This window comes from Poecilia formosa, unplaced genomic scaffold (assembly GCF_000485575.1).
Source record: "Poecilia formosa unplaced genomic scaffold, Poecilia_formosa-5.1.2 Scaffold79, whole genome shotgun sequence".
NCBI lineage: Eukaryota > Metazoa > Chordata > Actinopteri > Cyprinodontiformes > Poeciliidae > Poecilia > Poecilia formosa.
Window position 1 is genome coordinate 1,734,188 of NW_006800018.1, and position 20,716 is coordinate 1,754,903.

The window sequence follows — 20,716 nt, forward strand, 5'->3', positions numbered from 1 at the left end:
TAAAGACATCAAGCGCACTATCATTCATTTCTCTCTGAGTTCTCTTAAATATACCCTCCTGGAGGAGGTGAGGATGAAGTAAACCGGTCGCATGTTCAGATGTAATGAGAGGCGATTTATGGGCTGAACATGCATTCTTAATGCTGCAATAGGAGATCTTTGTTTTGCGACCGCCTTGTAGCATACAGTAATACGCCACTGAACATGTATTTTGCGTCTTTACACATTACAATCCCCAGTAAAGACCTGCACATTAAAAGCGATGCATGCACATAACCTTTCAGGTGTAATTCCACATGATGAATGTCAACTACCTGGTTCTCTGTATGGCAAACAGGCTGCTATGAGGAGGTTTCAGCAGTGTTTCAGTCATAAATACTGTTTCTCCATAATTCTAATGTGTTTTGCGGGTCGCGAGGAACATTTCTCGCGGATAGACTCGAGTGGAGTTGCAGCGCACTGCGGCTATCGTGCCTTGCAGACGTATGAAAACCAATTGAATATTATCTTGCGTTAAAACCCCAAACTTCAAAGCGCGGTCTTGGGATGTCACGAGGTAAACACAAGTGTGTAATTGAGGTAATTGAGAAGATGCACAGTTTTAGCTTCGCTCAGACAACCATAAACACAATCTAGGGCTACCAACCGTCTTCTAAATTGACCTAATCAGAAAATAGAGTTCACTTGTGTCTCATTTAATTGCCACATAAATCCAGCTGCTGTGTGAAGGTCCAGATGTTTGTTGGGAAACATTAGTGAGCAAACAGCCCAGCAGGCAGGCCAGTCATAAAGTTATTGAGAAGCAGGGTTAGGTCACAGAACAATACCTCAGGCTTTGGACATCTCACAGCACCATTTAATCTGTCACCTGGAGGTGGGACGAACTCTGCACATCTGTAAACCAGACAGTCAGGGCAAGCAGAGCAATAAGAAGAGAAGCAGTCAGGAGGCGTATAGTTACTCTGAAAGACCGTCTAGGATCCACGGCTCAGATGGAACAATCTGTTAACATGCACTCTATAAAAACTTGTCTTTTGTAAAGTTGGCAAGACAAAGGGCCCTGTTAAAAAATGTCCTAAGAAATGCTGTCTGAAGTTTGTAGCAAGCCTGATATGTTGCTTTAGCACATAGAAGAAACCCGACGGAGCCCAACGATGAACTTTTGGCCCACATGTAACAAATTATCATTGCACATTCCACACAAATCCAAAGGTAAAACATGGTGGTTATGGTACTATGCTTTAGGGAAGTCTTGATAGAAGCTTGCCCCTGCTCCGTCGTCAAGCTTCACTCTCGCCGAATGATGTCTGGTTTTGGTTTTCCGTTCAAAAATTAAGAATCAAAAAAAAAAAAAAGTTGCAAGAGAGACGAATCTACACAGATCCTGACGATGGTGGACATGGTGGTAGGAGTTTGTCACGCAATCGGTGGGTTCAATTCCCGCTCCCTTCGCCTCTGTCGTTGTGTCTTTGGGCACCGCCTTGCCTGCTGATGGTGGTCAGAGGGCTAAGGGGGCAGGTGCAGGGCAGCCTCGCCTCTGTCAGTGTGTCCCAGGGCAGCTGTGGCTACTATCCAGTAGCTCACCACCATCAGCTTATGAATGCGTGTGTGTGTGTGTGTGTGAGCCTCGCCTCTGTCAGTGTGTCCCAGGGCAGCTGTGGCTACTATCCAGTAGCTCACCACCATCAGCTTATGAATGCGTGTGTGTGTGTGTGTGTGTGAATGGGTGAATGACTAAATGTAGTGTGTAGTGCTTTGGGGTCTCTGTAGTTGATAAAGAGAAATATATACCTTCTATCATGTCCCATGTCTGGCTGCTAGGTAGCATTCTTCCTTGAATACATGTGCTTGCTTGCAAATGTTTGTTGAAGAGTGGGTAGAAAAACAGGCTAGTACGCACCACAAGTCAATTCTAAAGAACATTTGAATTCATGAATTTAATACATTGTAAGCAAATGCTTATTGTGGGGACTGACTGTTCCTTATGGGGCCTCATAAGAAGAAATGTCTGTTTTAGGTGAGGGTCAGAGTCAGTCTATAGAAATGAATGATGAACAAACTAAAGTCCATGCAAAGTCATTGTGAAGATAGACAGGAATACTTTGTATATGTGTGTGCGTGTGCGTGTGCATGTGCGTGCACTTGTACTCGAGAATGCAAGAAGCCATTCTCACATTTTCCTTGAGTGCAAAAACAGGCATATAAATGTGCTTTGTGCCTACACATCTTTAATCCACCTGGCCCCAGGACGCAGGAGTGACAGTTGAGGGAAGATTTATTGTTGCAGGTGGAGAAATCTGGCTGCATCAGTGAGCCAGACCTCAGAGTGGGCAGGCAGGTTGCAGTGCAGAAAACAATTCACGCTTTAGGGCAGACATTCAAGTTTGCTAGGACTAGTAACCTATTTCAATCTGGAATCACCCTGGGTGACAGAAGAGGTTCATCCAGGGCCGTTGCTATCCATATGGGTGGCCTGAGCACAAATACTGAGTGTGTGGTGCTGCTGCTGTAAACAGGAACGTTTTCAGAGCCGATTTAAGCCAGGAAGTAGTTTCTGCACGTCTCCGGTTTTCAGAGGTTTTGTTGGAAAGTCAAATCAATATAATTACATACATTCAAGTTCAATAAAATATATTACAAAGTGCTTGACATTTCACTTTATTGTACCAATTTTTAAAAAGTTACCTAAGGAAGACCAAGCTATTGCATCGAGTCCCTGCATTTGCGGCGTTTCTTCTTCCGAAGGAGCAGGTGGTCACAGCAGAAAGGAACAACTCCATTTTAACAGGAATTAACTTTCTATAGACTTTCAGTGTCCCAGACCAACTGGGGACTTGACGAGACAAAGCAGAAACACGAGTAACACAAACAGACTGGTCCAAAGTAAGGAGATGACAGCAGCCTCAGGTGTCTCGTCGACGAAGCAAATAGAGGAACTGCTGCTCCCGTTAAAGATCTGATCTTCTCATGAAGTCCTGCAAAATTTCAAAGGCCCTGTTCTTATTAGAGGTTTTTAAAATAGCAAATAAATGGCTAATGCTAGAAATAATTTCTTGATTTTAGCCCTGTCCTACTTCACTTCTGAGTTGTTTCAATCCAGTGCTCTCCATCTGCCACCGTCTGACTTTAAAATATAAGTTGCTTCTTTTTAGCTTCATCTCTCCAGTTGGACAGTTTACGGCAACATACAGAAAAGGTTCAACTGGACAGAGTATGAATCTCTGTAAAAGTATTATGTTTAAGGTGCCCACAATCCTAATCCTCTACCCCTAAAAGAAATAAGTAAATCAAGCTTAGTACAGTAAAAAATAAATTAATTTAATGCTTAGCATCTCGATCTCTAAGAGCCTTTGGGTTACAGGTGACATCTATGGAATAAGTAACAGAGTACACATCGTATTGTTAATGGTTGAATAGCTTCTTCAGTAGCTTTTTTTTTTCCACATAAGGATAAAGACGGTATCACTTATAGAGACAACATGAAGTCATAGGCAGCAGCAGCTCAGCTGGTAGCTCTCTCTAGACTCAACAAAGCTGTACACCGAAAGGACGCATCATAATTGTAGCTATGGATAAGTTCTATAAATACAAAAGAATGTGAGAAAAATCAAAAAGAACAGTCAGGGAGATGGAGAAAAGAAAACTGTGGTCGAGCAGACGGAGCCTATAAAATATATGATATTTGTATTGTTTGTTTTTCAATATTATGCTAGTGAAAGAAGGAAGCCAAAGAAATCTCTTAAATATGGAATTTAATCAACAGTTGCATGGACAGACGGAGGGATACTCCGGCTCTCAGTTAAAATGACGCACTTTGCAAAATTAGATCCGCAGCCAAATGTCTTGGACGCTTGGCTCGGCTTGAAGGAAGTTTTGTGGCAGAGAAGGTCCCTGCACAGAACTTAAGCCGGGCATTTAAATAAATCCTTATCACACCTTACATATGATGTTGGGAAATTGGTAATGTAGCTGAAAAAGATAGACACAAACTCCCTACAGATGGACTAGTGTAGTATTTTTAACATGGCCTCACACCATTGTCTGGTGTGCACATATATATCTTCAAAACGTTTTCAAACTATCGGGTGTCCCTTCATCCTCACTCAGAGCAGAGGCTGTCAGTAGGAATCTCAGTGCTTTATCTGTGTCTTCTTAGGCACACAGAATGAAAGATGCTTAAAATAACAACCAATAGCGCAAGTTTCACAATCTCAGTCAGTTTATCCATTTTCATCATCGCCTGCATAGCTGGAATAATTTTTTATAATTAATTTTTTTTTTCAATATTGGAGTTAAAAAGAGTACGTTAAAAAGGTCCCCATGTACTCAGTCGTATCTCACTCTCCACGAGGAGAGGACCCAAATGCAAACGTCCAATGGACAAGTTAACTCAAAGGTAACTCAAAGTTACAATTAGTATCTCAGTTAAAAACGTTACCCATCATCACTCTCTATGGTTTTTGCCTGCATTGGCAGGCAGGCAAACGCAGATTAGCTTGTTTGAGCATAAAACTGTTGAATTACATCCAAAATGTACACATAAAGAAATCCTGACACTCCTATCTTGCCAAGTAATAAAGAATCCATAGCGCAGCGCGACTGTCCTTTGAAAAAAAAAAAAAAGCAGAAGAGCAAAGACACGAGTCTCAATTTTGAACAAAACAAGAAATGGTTTTGGGGTACGTCTCTGAAAAGGCCCAGATTATTATCTTTTGCTTAATAATATTATGTATGTTTTTATGCTAATGGCTTTGGTCAAATCTTGCCTGGAATAAATAGTCAAGCGAATAATTAATTTAAGAAGCGCTTATTGAGCATGTTTATAAAGCATGTTTAATGCAAACATTTTAATAACAGAGTTTTTCCCCCAGTGGCTGTTCTGAGATGTTAAAGTTGTTGTTGAGTCATTTCAGGGAGCACAGTCGATACTGTTTGATGCTTTTAATTTTTGTAACACGTTTGTGTCAAGGTTGAGACTGACATGACAAAAGCCTGTCTGCCGATGCCAACCTGAGCCCTGACCTCACAATGTCTCAGTGGTAAAGTTCTTATTTCCCAGAAGTAAAGCTTGTAAAACACAAGTAGTATAGACAATATATTACATTCAACAGCGCTAATGTAGCAATTAAACTCTTTATGTCTCAGTGTTTCAGGAAAATATGATCAAAGTGTGATTATTATGAAGAGTGTCAGACAACTTTCACATGTAAGTAATCCGTACATTTTAATATCTTTTAATGGTGGTAATAGTTTTTTTTTGTACAGTTTCTTTGAAAAGTGATAACCCAATATAAGAGAAGTTAAATATTAATATAATTTTGTACTGAGTCGTGTTTGTTGAAAAACTCAATAATCCACTGTCAGAATTGTATAATCTGTGTTAACATTTTTTGCCATTTTCCAGAAATACATCTGTCTGTGCCTTGTATCCCTACTGTGTACAACAATTTTTTTTATTATTTTCAATTTCATACTTTTCATTAAGCCCACATTACTACATTAAGATGTCTTTCATTGTTCTTAATGTGACATTACGCAATGTGTTTTCATTAGCAGAAAATCACAAAGGCTTCAAGACTTAAGTCTGTGTGTCATAGGTAAATACATAATATTCAACTAAAATGATTGGTTCATCATGTTCTAATTTAGGTGCTTGTATTATTCAGATTTGGATTAGAGCAAGCTAAAAGTTACAAACGTACCTCTGAGACGTATCAGAGTGTTCGAGAAATCCGTCTCGGTTTCCTCGTGTTTAGACTGGCATGTTGTTGTTTTTTTTCCAAATTCCAGGACACACAGCAAGACAGGAAACGGGAAAAAAAAAAAAAAAAAAAAACATCTGAGAGGTATCAGTTCCATTTGACTGATACTGGAATGGAAATTGCTTAGCTTGATCTCTATGCCTTGAATTGAGCACAGCCCATTTCTGGGATGGCAGTCTGTGCCCAAACGATCATCCCTCCAATCTGATCTTCTCATTTCAACTGTTATTATCCCCATGTAAACTGTGCTAAAGTGCTACTCAGACATGCATAAAATGAAGTTTAATGTTGCTAAGACTAACACCGATAGTCAAATTTCCAATTGTTAAAGAAAAAGAGTAATAAAAATTTGTAGTGAAAGTCTCTGTTCAAAGCATAAACTTAATTAATTTAGCTCTTCAGTCAACTAATTTCTTCATTCTCATTTCTCACAAAAACCTATTAGACTTTCCCCCCAAAAGTAATTGTTAAATCAGTCTCTCAGAGCGTTTACTTATCCAATCACTGAAACATCCGTCCCATATTTGCTTCCTGGTAGATGAAGCACTTCTGTGTGAACAACTACCAACCTTAAGCAATGCTGCAGCAACATTTAGGATGTAAAAAGAAAGTATTTAGGAGATTGAATTGATTCTCTTTTGTACTCTGTGAGGCGAGATTGGCTGCAAGGCTTCAAAACAAGCCACTAAGGCGCACTGATTCCCTGTTTATGACTTTCATACTTTCAAGGCTTTTCAAAAACAAACCTTGGATGTGGATAATGCAGGATGATTTGAGCTTGACCTTCAAACAACTTTTACGTCCATTATATGTCTCTAGTTGAGTTGGTCAAAACTCGACAGGCATTGGCAGATTAGATAAAAAGGAAACAATTTTGACAAATTTAACTCTCTGTGTAGACCTGTACCAAAATGTCCTCCACCCCTGATGCTTCTGTGGTTACATATTTGAGGATCCGCACACGCCTGTGTCAAGGAGTTTCCACACTCCAATAATTTCCAATAATTTCTATAGCCTATCCTGTATGGGGGAATTTTTCCACCATAATCGTTTTCAGTCTGAAAGCAGGATCTCATGTCTTTTGTTCTCAAAACCCTTTAAAACGTTTGCTTACATTTTTAATTTGAAAGCAGGACTTCATATCTTTCTTCTCAAAACTTGTAACGATTGTACTCAAATCTTCTCAGACTTGGTCTCTGCTCAGAGAAACTTTTCGCTGAGAGTTGGTTGTGTGAACAAACTCCTGCCTAAGATCAGATGGTTGTTAGTAATCAGCAGCACATTGCAGAGCAGAAAGCTGACGTCGTTGTTTCTCCTTACAGCCAGCGGGTGGCACAAGTTACTACAGTCGATAGTAGCCACACAGGAAACACCTGGTAGAAGGAAACAAAAGCGCCTAGTACAACACTTTTGGCTGAGAGGTTGCCAGGCGACAGTGCCAAAAGGCAGTTCCATGGTTTGTAAGCGAGCAGAGAGTAAGTGTGAGCGCGAGGAGACATTTTGAGTACAATCATTACAAGTTTTGATAAGAAGTCCTGCTTTCAAAATGAACATGTAAGCAAAAGTTTTAAAGGGTTTTGAGAACAAAAGACATGAAATCCTGTTTTGACACTGAAAATGCTTTCGCATGTTCAGTCTGGCAGAAAACTTCGCCCCATAATCCTGACACTTTTCTCTCTTCTCCAAACCTAACCACCTAACCTAAACTCAATTCACAGCATAGTCCTAAACCTATTTCCTAACCCAAAAAATATGTTTTTACATTGTGTGTCCATAATCAAATGTCCCCACAACTACAAACGTTGGTTCTATGTCTAGAGTAAGTCCTCACAACAACAGCTAAGCAAGTACACCCAAACACACGCACACACACACACACACACACACACAAACAGGAATGTCACGTAGAGGTCAGCAGGGCAGTGCCTGATACCGTATCAGCATATCTGCCAAACACATGCCTGCTGGGAGCGCAGAGAATATTACACCTATTGATATCACAGCATGTCAGAGCATTCAGATCATTTCAGAGCTGCATCTTAAACCAGCTTCCTAAATAATTCATGTCCCCTTGTCGTGCTTTCATTGACTGACTTTGCAACACTTTGTGCAGCATTAGCAGGGAGAAACATGGAAGGCCCTGTGATCACATCAGATGGGGAGACACCTACTTGACAGCAAAGAAGCTTGAGGTTTTTAAAACCTGCAAACAGACGCAGTCATTTGTGTGGCGCGCAGTGACTTGAGGAAAGGCGACTGATTTAAGCTGTCTGATAAATGAAGACAGAGGCGGATGCCGTTACCTGAGATCAAAGTTGAGACTGTGCGATCCTCCTCATGCCCGGAGCATTGCGGCTCTTCCAAATTTAAAGTAAAGACAAGTCGGGTTCCTGAGAAAGACAGAAATCTGAACCACTCCGCTATGGTTAAGACAAATAATTATGCATCAAATATGCGTCATTTCACGATAAATTTGACATGTAGCTAAACTATGTTTCTCTCCCCCTCATCCAAATCCATGTTAATGGGAATTTAGCAGCCTCATTGCCAGGGGAGCGAGGCTGCTGCACATTATGATTCATCTCAATTCATAAACTGATACATTCTTCCAGATGGCAGGAGAAGAAATAACACATGGAAGGGGTGGAACAGATCTCTCACAATACTGACAACTTTTCTTTTTTTTTTTCTTGCATATCTACTTGAAAATGGCTTTTATGGAAGACAGTAAGATCTGGCAGACTGTCTCAACCCCCTCGCCCCTTAAGTTGCTAAACATTCCTGGCAGACGCTGTGCAGTCGGCATGTCAAGATATGATGGAGCAGGTCAGAAAGCTCTCAATAGTCCCAAGGTAGAAGAAAGGGAGGAAGGGTGGAGCGCTCATGTGCTCCAGCCTCCTGAGGAAGAGCTTTCCTGGCCAAGTGTGTCGGGCTGGGTATCCAGGAGAAAATTCCCAGTCATCCAGAACCAACCCAAATAATGTGTGACTGCTTTTCTCCGTAGGGGATTGATGTTCTGTTTTTCCACAAAACAGTTTTCGTTTCGTTCCCCCACACCTTCCCACCAACGGTTCCACCTCCACGCCAGGATGTTTGTACCAGTTGTTGTGAACTTAATGAGCTTTTTTTTTTTTTGTCCTTAATCTGGCGATACAGTAAATTGTCTGCAGATTAAATAACAAGGGACTGAACACATATCCTTAAGGGACCCCTGAGCTCATTTGACCTGAATGCCTTTTTGTGCTGCTGTCATATTGATTTATTTAAAAATTTATAACTGGAACTTTCAGATCTGTTTGCAAAGTGACGTTTTAAAGCCTGAGCGCAAAAAAGCTGGAGTCCGAGAAAATGTGAGGAAACTGGGTTGAAGTCTTGCGAGAACTCATATGAGGTACTAGCTGTTCTTTTATGCATATGAGATTTTTTTTTTGTGTGTGTGTGTGTGTGTGTGTGTGTGTGTAGTTCACGGTAGAACCATCTGACACAACAGGCAAACTGTAAGGTCAGAGAAAAGGCGGGATGCTATTGGGCCTCTGTCATCACGCGGCGTCGTCGTTGACAACATATAGATCAGCACAACAGATCAGTAGCTGCTGCTGTTACAGTTGTTTTGGTGCAGGCATGACGGTGGCCATGTTAAACAACACAGGCAAAATAGTCTTTTTGAGAGAGATCTTTAAGTTGTGAGCAAATCTTTGCTAGTTTAGCAGCATAGACATTCAACTCACAAAGCAGAAAATATCAGCTGCTGCTGCGGCCTTGTAGATTTAGATTTCCTCTGACATTGGCTGTGTCTTCCCAGAACTTGTGAGGAAATGCTCAGGTAGTGGAGTTGATTTTTGTCGTTGATGTTTTCTCAGAACTTGTAATTTTGTCTTTTTTTTCCCAGTCTCTGGCTTTTTCATCTGGTTTAGGCATTAGGAAGGTTTCTAGTCATATCTAAGGTACCAAAAAATATTGCTAAATCTTTTCGGTTAGGTTCATTTAACACTGAAAAAATGAAAAAAAAAAGAAAAAGGTCAACAGTCCTTCTGTTTTCCCGCTGAAACATCCAGAAATATTTGGTTTGCTTAATAATCTAAAGTGAGTAAAATGTAATTTACTCATCTAAGTCTGTCTTAAATCTCACAAAGGCACATTATAGGCAACTCCAAAAAATATTCCCCACCTTCAAGCTGAGATCTGAGAACGACACTCTGGCTGTGCTTTCATTTTGGCGGTCGAGGTTCGTGTCCTTTGTTTTTACAGCTCAGAGATCAAATTGGGGAGATAGGCATGCATTTTGCCAATAACGGTTCTCTACTTTCACATTACGGCAGCCATTCAAACGAAAACGCAACGTTGTTTAATGTCGCCTCAGTGGGCCGAGTTCAGCTCTCAGCTTAAAAGCAGCGATGTCAGAAATGATTCGCTCCAATCACGAACAAAATCACTCAAATGTTTCTGAGTAATACTAAGGACAATAGAGTAAATATTATTATGTTGTATTATATCTCATAACACTTTACTGCACATTGAGCCTTCCGGCATCGGCCTCTCATAAATGTGATCCATAATTTTGCTCTTAGTGTGCCAAAGAAATTTTTAGCTTTTAACAGATGACTGAGCCGACTGAATGAGCTGTCTAGATTCAGTCCAGCCATATTTTTCTTGAGTATTAGTTTGCTTTGGTCAGAGGCTGTTCATTGTTAGCGCCGGTCACTCTTGCATGATGTGAATAAAGATTAGCGCGGATTATCTGACAGGCTCCCCCATTGTCTTGGTTGTTGATGTGGTGCTGCAGGAAATTATACTGAAATGAAATGAATAAGAAGAATAACAACTATAAAATGTTGCAGCCATTCATAAAGATGCTGATTTGAGAGGACTTACTCTTATTCATTTTAAAACCAACGCATACACTTCCTCTGTGGGAGCACAGTTAGTGCACACAGTGAAACCTTTTTTTTTTTTTTTTTTCCCCTTCGACCCGACAAATAGCCACGTTTGTGTGATGCATCAAGAATGATTCATGCGAGCAGAACAAAAAAAGGAAAAAAAAAACAATGCTGTTCTAATTCATCATTTCTGCATGCTTGGCACGGTTTCTCACGCTGGAACTTTGGCAAGGTCATTGGATCTACATGACCCAGTGTGCAGCAGAGCAGAGGACCTGAGGGGTTTCAAAAACATATATATATATATATATATATATATATATATATATATATATATATATGACTTAGTCCTATTATATCTTTATATTAAAACAAACTGCAGGAATGCTGGCTTAGAGAAGTGTATGTGTGGTGGTTTTATTTTTGTCATTTCAAAAGAGTCTAGCAACATTTTCGCACTTTGTGACGTTACAACTGTAACATTTAATGCATTTTATAGGGATTTCACATGAACTATGTCAACACAAAGTAGGACGTAGTTCGAAAGTGGATGGAAAATAATAAATGCTTGTAAGCATCTATTACACGAATCGACCTAATATTTTTTTTATGTATGAAAAATTCAAAAGTCTGGTATGCATTGTATTTAGCCCCTTTTTTACTCTGATGCGTCTACATAAAATTTAACTTCCTCAATGAGAAAAAGGAATCCAGCTCTCCAATGAAAGCCCCAAATGCTTCATAGAGAACGTTAATGAGCAAAAAGCATTAGGAGCACGGCGGACGGGTCGGGAAGGGGGCTGTGGAGATGTTTTAAGATGGTTAGGTTATGAAATAATATGCCAAACTTTTAGTGTGGCATATTATGCCATATATTTTTGGCATAATATATATGCCATATTTTTGGCATAATTACCAAAAAATGGTAATCCAAAAAAGCTAACCTAACTTAAGGCTACAGCATGTAGCATTTGTGCTTTTTACATATTTCGTAACCTGTTCACTATGTTATGTCAGCATAACATACGACAGGCAATCTGTGAAAAATCCGGTTCCTTCTGCAGTCTGCAGAAATACACGGCTCAAGTAGAAACAACCAATCAGAGCCACGAGGAGGATCTTAACGCTACTAACACCCTGCCACTTGATCTTTGCTACGCTACAGCACAGGCTAGATAACATTGCTACCGATGACTTCAGATAAACGGTTTTCGTGCAACTGCAAGTTACTTTTTCTGCGAATAGCACAGCTGCATCACATACACAAGCAATATTGACGGCGCAAAGACCCTCCTTCTGGCTCCGATTGGTTGTTTCCGACAACCAATCAGAGCAGATGACATCAGGACCAGAGAGAAAAGGCAGAGCAGCTTGATCTTTTCACAGATTACCTGGCTCATCTCATACCATCACTCCATAATTACATTTTAAGAAATACCTAGAATACGTATGTTTTTAATCAAAGGTACATACAGCAGCTTTTACAGTGTGAATTCCCTTCACAAGAGGACTGAACAAGTCAAATCAGGCACCAAATGCAGATTAAATTATAGATTTTGACACAGAAAAGCATGGAATCAGAGAAGTTGGTTGTTCATTTGATATGGCAATTCTCGAAAGATCAAAATGTTATGCAAGTGAATTTTCACGCGAACAAAAGAGAAGCAAAACAGAGCCTGTCTTGTCTGCTGCGGTCTTGCAGCCTGTCTGTCTGTGACCCACTCAGCTGAAGGTCAGCTCTCCCTCAGACCGGCAGCAGTCTGATATAGACCTGACTGCAGCAAAGCACTGTTCATCAATAACTATGACCTGCAACAGCAAAGTGCTTTGTTTATGAAGCAGGAAGGCTGTTCTGTTGGTAAGTTTGATCTGCCCATGATGATTAATTGGGAGCTCCAAAGTGAACATGTGCTGAGCCAATTTTTTCTGGTCAGAGAATGTTTTCACGGAGAGGAACAAGCTCAGGTTCTCCTGTCATTTATTTACTTTCTTCCCCAGCTGCTGTTTGTTGTTACACTGAAAGTGAGAAATTTAGGGTCATATTTGAATATTAACGTTTTTATTATTATTATTATTTTTACAAAAAAGGATTGTTTTACAGTTTTCAGATAAAACATTTATGCCACTTTTTCCTAACAAAAATACTTGGAGATGACTGACGGAAGACATTTTGGGAGGAAAAATATAAAATTCACCTTAAGCATGGGCCATTGTCTGTGGAATTTGAAAATTTCATTACACTAATCATACTGTCAGATACTTCATAACGTTAAAGGATCTATTTGTTTGGTAACCCATTGAATTATTAAGACACTAATTGGAACCTGAGAAATAAAGAAATAAGATTTAACACAAAATAAGACTCTTTTTAGTGCTTAAGGTTTGTTATTGAAGGCAAACATGTTTCAACAGTATTTGTTTCTCATTATTTGTACGTTTTACTTCGGTTGTTTCGGTGGCATGGTGTGTTGCCGTGTTTTCCGTTCAGTTTATCTGTTGTCTTAATTCCTGTATGCAAAAAAAATGCACTTAAGCTAAGTTGGACACGTTTATGTTGCAGTCTTCGCGTATTTGTGGGAAGAAATGTTACTTTTTGACATTTTGCTCTTTGATGCCAGAGTACAACCAGCTGATATTAGCAAGGCTGCCCATCTTTCTGCCTGCAGTGGGCTGGCTGTTGGCAGATAAGCCGCTTGCCAATTTTATTTTGCTGCTTTGGTTTCAACCACACGATTTTCTTTTTGTATTTTGCAACGGGAAATCTTTCAACAGGCTGGTTCCCAGCCTGGTCCAAGGGAACCGCTGTCTGCCATGCCACACATCTACCTGAAATGAATCAGCTGTGCTGGAACAAAGGCACATGTACAACATTCAGGACAGTAGAGCCTGAGGACCAGGGTTGGGAACCAGAGCTTTACCTGAACATACTTGCAGGATCATGTGGTGCCTATCTCTGGCAGTCCTATGGGAATGGGGGGGGGGGACTGTGGCAAAGTGGGGAGACAAGAGTACCCTTGGTGGATTTTCACTTTATTAGTGGGGTATGACGTAGACTATTCTGTGTGCGTTTTTCACACTTTGACAAAACAGTCATACTTTTATTAGTACAATTGTCAAAAGAATAGCACCAGCCAACATTGAGACAAGTTTGAATAAGAAAAAAAAAAAAAAAATCATGACATTAAAATACAATTGTTTTCATACAAAACAAGAAAGTCAAAGGGAGGAATAAAAAAAAAAAAAAAAAAAAGACCAGACGATTCTATCAGCTCAGGCAATGGCCTTTACGCGGTGTCGTAAAAACGTCATCAGATCTTATTTTCCGTGACAGAGGGGAGGTTTGCAAACGGGAACCTCGGCTCACCTCCTCCTTCCACCCATTGACTCTAATTAAGACCACTTATCAGGATTTTGCTGAGGTCAGGAAGGGGTTTAATTTAAAAACCATTAAGATGTGGGCATCGTCAGGACTTGGGCTGCATCCCACCCAGATATCATTTTAATTAAGTCTTATCTTTGACCATTTTCTCTCGCACAAAACATCATCATAATTACACAATAACAACTTTTAAATAAACCGAACAACAGGCTTGATGAATGGGTTTAGGCAGGCCGGTCATTCAACCAGCTCTGACTTATGCATTTCAGGGAATTTTTTTATGTTTATGTTAGCTAAGGACTTCTATCATTGTGACACCGAGGCATTGTGCGTAAAACCTTGAAATGTCGAAGTGAAAAGAAAACAGCTGACGTGGAAAGTGCAGAGTATGTGTCTCGGTACCTTAACCACTGCTTCTGCTGAGCTGAAAATGTTAGGGTGGATCCACACAATCGATCAATAAACTGTCTCAAAAGCCCTTTTATTCAGATAGCATGTTTTCTTCTTTTTTTTTTGTTTGGGGTTGTCTTGTGTGGTGCTGCACATTGTCTTTATACACAGAAATGCCTCTTATGTAAAATAAAAGGTAAGTGGAAGGAGCCCGATCAACAGAAGATAGTCCGCAGCTTGCAAATACAAGCCCGTCCGTATCTTCACACTTCCACAAACACTTGACACCAGACGAGAACAACACAGTGCGTTACTTGTGTCTCTCTCCCATGAAGGCATCCGGTGCCGTCAGAGCGCTGTCGTTTCTCTCCGTGCCTATCCAATATCCTAACAGTCTGGCAAACTGACGTTAAGGTAAAGAAATGAACTTGCTCGTGCTTCTCGTGAGACCCAACAAAGGCCGTCATCGTAATCATGAGAGCTGCTGCTCCACACGCGGCACTGTGCCTCCCCGGCGTCCCTCGTGGCCGGCAGCCCTTCCATGCATACAGATCGGAAGATGGAAGGAGGAAAGAGCGGGAGCATTAGTAAACAACGCAACAACGCTCCCGCGAATTAGTCTGAGAGAAATTCGGAGTCTGATTAACTTTAACACTTTCCTTTTAAAGCAGCCTCTTCTCCTCGACGAAAGTGGTGAATCACACTCCAAACTAATTATGCGAGAACTGGCTTTTTTTTTTTTTACAAAAGACCTGCAGCTGACCAACAAGGTTGGAAATTTACTCCAAACTGAACTGTTGGCATGTTTTACTCAGAATGCAATGTGGGAGCTGCTGCCTTTTCTTCAAAGTCTGTGAGACAGTTATGCAATGCTTAATTAAATACATCACAGTAGAGTTTGCTAAGCAGAGGTCAATTACTAATAAAATGTGTGTCATCTGAGAAAGAATGACTTAAACCATTAACTCAAAGGGTGAAATGGAATGTAATAGGCTGCTCAGCATTCCTTTATGGATTGGAAACTCCACCCGAGGTCAGTTCACCTTGGGTCAGTTCACCTTGGGTGAACTGACCCAAGGTCAGAGTTAAATCAACACCATGCCGAGTCCTTATCAGAATTGGTGTTAATTTAACTCTCAAAGAGTTATTTCAAAAATAGTTTGAGTAGTTCTAACTTTTTCAAGTGTTAAACTGACTTAATTTCTTGTTGAAATAACTCTGAAAAGAGTTAAATTAACACCGATTCTGATAAGGACCACACAGCCTCGGCATAGTGTTGATTTAACTCTGCAGAATTTGTTGTGGACCGGTCCATATATGGGTCTATATGTGGACCCATATATGGACCCAAAACAAAACGGTGTTTTAAAGTCGGGTGTTTTATCGGACAACCAAACTAAAATGCAGTGCAAATATGTCCTGTCAAGACGGCTCAAAAAAGCCCCAATCCCTTTGAAACAAATTCGAGTCTCTTAAGATTGACTTTCTGTCGATACCGAGTGTTAGTCCGACACATGCATTTACCTCCAGGGCACAGCTGCAAACTGGACGCTGCCAGCACATGAAAGTTGTTGAAATCGATGCCACACATCCTTGATTCTCTGCTGGGAGAGAAGTTACTTGTTCACAACCTAGTAGTAAACTATATATTTTTTTCTCCTTCTTCTTCACCTCTGGTAGCAGTGTGTTTGATATCTACTACCAAGAGGATTGAGTCTTATTCGAAGCCCAAAATGCAATAAAACCTCACCTTCTTTTCAGCATCCAAATCAGCTTTGTCCACCAGGTTTTGTGCGCACAAACAAGGAATTTGAGTTCAGTTTCACTCTGCTCTCCACAAACATTTAAAACATAGACGTATAAGAAGGGAAATAAAAATATATATATTTTTTAGTAATCTTGAATGTACACATTGTTTTTACAAAAGAGAATGGTATAGTTTGATTACAAATTGAATAAAAATACAGACCACGACAGGAGTTCTTTCCTGCCCATGAAATTACAATTTGGGATCCAAAAAGAATTTTTGAAATTGTGTTTGAATTTTTTTAAAATTTAAAATTTCTTCATCACAGTGAAGAAATTTCAGAGTGAAATCAGCCATTTATTGGCTCATTACCTACGGGGGTACAGCGATGAGTCATCTTCCAGATCTATATTTGGTTGAATTTCATTTCCACTGCGATGAGCTGGCGAACTGCCCAGGGCGTAACCCGCCTCTCGCCCACTGGCCGCCGGAGATAGGCACCTTAACTCCTCGCGACCCCACATGGGACAGGCGTGTTGGATAACGGGTGAATAAATGTTATTTTCATGCAGTTTAAACATCAACAAACCGAACAAAGAATCCACATTGTGCCGTCAAGAAAATCCTATCACACAAGTAGTTAAATCACTTCACTGGCTCCCTGCTTGCGCAATGATATATTTTCAATCTTTTTTTTTTTATTAGATTTTTTTTAATAATCTATAAGGTACTGAATGGCCTTGGGCAAAGATAATCTGAAATGTTTTCATTATGTTTGGGCGTTGAATTTCTATAACACAAAATGAAATACATTGGGTTTATTTGAGACACAGTCAAGGACATCAGACAGATGGAGGTCAAGGTGTAACATAATCATTTCAGGCTTTTATTTTAACTTCTTGACACTTTTGGTTGTTTGTCTTTCAAAATTCAAAGAGAAACATCTGGGTTTATCCGAGTCCATCAGAACCACAACTTTGAGGTTCGCCGCTGCACTGTCGGCCTGCTCCCGTTCCAACGTTCCTGCCTGTATTCAGACTGACTAGAGTGAAGAACACGCTGCCAATGGAGACACTCCCACTCGGCTTGAACCTGAACAAGACATTAACCGGCTAGAATGAGACTTGACATCGGGGAAGCGACTCAGCGAAGATAGCAGTCAATTTGTATGCTGCTCAGCTCTGGGACCTGAAAACCTGAGATGTACAGGAACCGTTGTCTCTTTTAAATCAGCCCTGAAAACAACCAGAGCTTACACATGAAGAAGGCCAACGATTGCTTTAAGGGCGTGGTGAAACCTCTTAAGCTGTATTTTTTCAGTCTTTCATGTGATCGTTTCATGTGTTCGGTGATGGTTTAGTTTTTCTATTTCAAGTGTGTGCTCTTTTCTTAAACCACTTTCGCGCCTTGAATTGCCCTGTGCATGAATGATACTGAACACGCTCGCCCTGCCGTTCCTTTCATTTCAGTGGCGTTTTTATTACATTCAAAAATAATTTATATAAGCCCATATGCATTGAATGAGATGTAGGTGTCTGAAATTTGAGGTCTGACCAATACGCTTCTTTTGAAAGCTTTTATTGCATCCCAGGGGGAGAGCAGCACAATGCAGGAAATCGCCGTCACAATTTAACTAAGAACGGTTTGATTGTAGTATTTAATAACTAAATGTGGATTACAACTATGCATCAGTTGTTCAGTCAGTGATCGGAATCATTTGTTTGTGGCTGGGACTCTGCAACTGCAGGTAGCCTGACTTTTTTTTTTTTTTTTTCCTCTATGCATTTTAAGAATTGAAGGGCAAGAATCCCACCATGTTTAGTCTGCAAGTGAATCAATCAAAAACATCAACGTTGATGCACTTTTTAAATTTAAAGTGTTAAGAGATGGAAGCTTTGAGGAATGCATTTAAAATATCTTGTGATCTCAACCTTACAAATGAAATTATCAGAGTCACTGGGTCTGATATAAAAAGAAATTATACATGTGGTTGATCCACAGGTGGTTTTCCTCTTGTTTGCTTGTACTTTAATCATAAACTAAGAAAAACGAGGCCTGGTGTGCTTTAGGAGTTTTAGGACTTTTGTGATCTTCTGGATGAGTTGTTGATGTGCTCTTGGAGTGATTTTGGTTTCATTTTCTCTTAATAGATGAAATTGTCTTTTGTTTAGTGTATGTTGTATTTACTCAGGCTGTTTTTGAGTAATTGTGCTTTTTGATGTGAAACATTTTGTGTATGTGAGAAAAAAAAAAGTAAAAACAGAGGAAATATGTAAGAAGAAAAAAACAAACTTGTTTCACTGCACTGTAGATCCTAGTGACAAGAATCACAAAGCTTGGTGAGAAAAATAAGGTTCTGATAACGGGAAAAAAAACAAAAAAAAAAAAAAAAAAAACGCAACCAACAAGGAGGAAAATGTGATTTAATTTCAATCGATTTTTCTGTGCAGTATTCAACTGTATTATTACAATGCTACGTCCAGTCAGACAGAACATCATTACGAGCTGCAAACTTTGTAGGTCGAGGTCATTAAAAGGGAACGGTTTAGAGATGGAGCAGGAACGTTGTGCCTTCCTCTACCCTTGCTAGAAGATGTCCTTAACCTATTTTTTTTTTTTTTTGTCTCGCCTTTAACTTGAAACAGACTGCAATTGCACTGAAGAGAATTTAGCCAGAGGCTCTCATTTTTAATACGAACTAAATACATTTATTGTGAAATGTCACCTAATATGTTCGTTCTACATCAGCCGGTAACCTACTAAGAAACTCCCCTCGTGACGATACTGGTGCTCGTCAAACCCATGTGCACATATTACCGTGTAGCTGCCACTTGGAGTCGGTCCCAGTGATATATGGATCCGTCTGAAAGTGTTGGTGCTGCTATTAGTCCACTCACCCTTTCCTTTCCCTTTTCCTGTTATAGAAGCTACAGAAGTTGGATTTAGCCCCTCCTGGTCATCCCAGGTAGTTCCTGGGTTAGTGATCATCTCAGACTATGCTATAAACCACTGATGTGTTTTGTTTTCTAAAATGTGTGAGCTTTTTTTGTTGTTGTTTTTTTTTTTTTTCTCTCTCTTTCTTTGAGTCATATTTGATGTCTGTCTGTGCTGGTTAAGTGCTCCAAAACCTTCACTCTGCAGAGAATCAGATCAGTGCGCCTCCATCATGCTCCCACATCATTGTGAGATATGAGGCATTCCAGCTGACCTGAGGAAAATTGTTCCACAGATCAGCATCTAAAGGTTCTTCCTACCAGATTGCTGCAAGTGATGATTGAGAATGACATAAAATGATTCTGTTTGGTGCCTTGTCTGACTGTCTTTTAGGAGCTTTTCATGTATAGTAATTGAAAATTATATAAATCTAACTCATTTGACATGTTCCCCTCCATGTTCTGTCTTTTTTCTGGAATGCCTTCAGTTTTTAAAACTGACTTTCCAAAGGACATTATGGGTGGCGCAGGTTGCTACAAGGGAGAAACAATAATGGCCTCAGCTTCCTGCTCCATGTCAACACTAAACATCCGCTAGCGTCGTGCTAACAGCCTTCAGATCTTAGGCAGGAGTTTGTTCACCCATCCAACACCATCCAGCAGGTGGTGCAGGTTGCTACAATCGATAGTAGCCACGCATGTCATCTTACCACACACCTAAAGTCATGTTTTCGAAGCTTGGACATATTTGAATATGACTACATGACTACATCTTATGTCTATGCTTCATAGATGGAAAAAAAAAAGATTAAGTTTAAGTTCTGGTTTCAGCAGGTGCAGCCAAAGTAAACTGGGAGTATTTCTGTGGACTATATTTAAATTAATTTAAAAAAAAATCGAGACCAATCAGTCATCCACGTTTAAAGTTTCTAACAAGCATCCTAATACATTGTCTATGTTCACTATGTCAACAAAATGGCCACAGAGGAAAACCTTACACTCATGTTGTGGTTCGTCTTTGGCTGCTGGCTCACAGTACTGAGAGCAGATCAGGTTTGATTGTTGGCTCAGGATAGAATGCTTGGTTACATTTTATGATCACATACTTCCCCTACAGCAGCAATCTAACACATGCATATATTAAAACACACAATTAATCATCTGTCAGCGATTTAAAAGCATAAAAACATCAGGTCAATATCAAATCCATTATTTTCTTTGGCCAGAGAACCAGAGTTGACAAAGCAGCTAAATATGCTGGTGTGCATATTTAGAAATCTTTCCAATCTTCGATGGTTAGCATGTAGCTATGATTCAACCATCATGGAATATAATAGGACATAGCCCGAGGTTATGAGCAGCAGGCGTATTTCAAGTTATTCAAGTGTCCCATATGCAGAACACAGGGACCGCTTGGTGTTCCATGGACCACAACTTGGAATCCCCCTATGAATTGGCAGGTATGTCCACAGGTCCTGATGGTGCAAGAGGACCAAGACACAAGGGAGAGAGAAATAGAGAGAGAAATAGAGAGAGAAATAGAGAGAAAGAGAGAGAGGGAGAGGGAGACATAAAGAGAGAGATGTGTGTACTTAATTAAAAAAGGATAGTGAGGGGATTCAGGCGCT

The 20,716-nt window shown here is 40.1% G+C and overlaps 1 protein-coding gene and 1 long non-coding RNA gene across 2 annotated transcripts in view; one reads left to right on the forward strand and one right to left on the reverse strand.

Moving 5' to 3' along the window:
- The window catches only part of opcml (opioid binding protein/cell adhesion molecule-like), a 252,612-nt gene that overhangs the window by 91,542 nt on the left and 140,354 nt on the right, over positions 1-20,716 (forward strand). The gene's annotated exons all lie outside the window — the stretch shown is intronic.
- LOC107836735 (uncharacterized) lies at positions 16,871-20,576 on the reverse strand. The gene is made up of 2 exons (XR_001662680.1): positions 19,284-20,576; positions 16,871-17,247 (listed from the first exon to the last, which is right to left on the reverse strand). It is a non-coding gene; the product is annotated as an uncharacterized LOC107836735 (long non-coding RNA).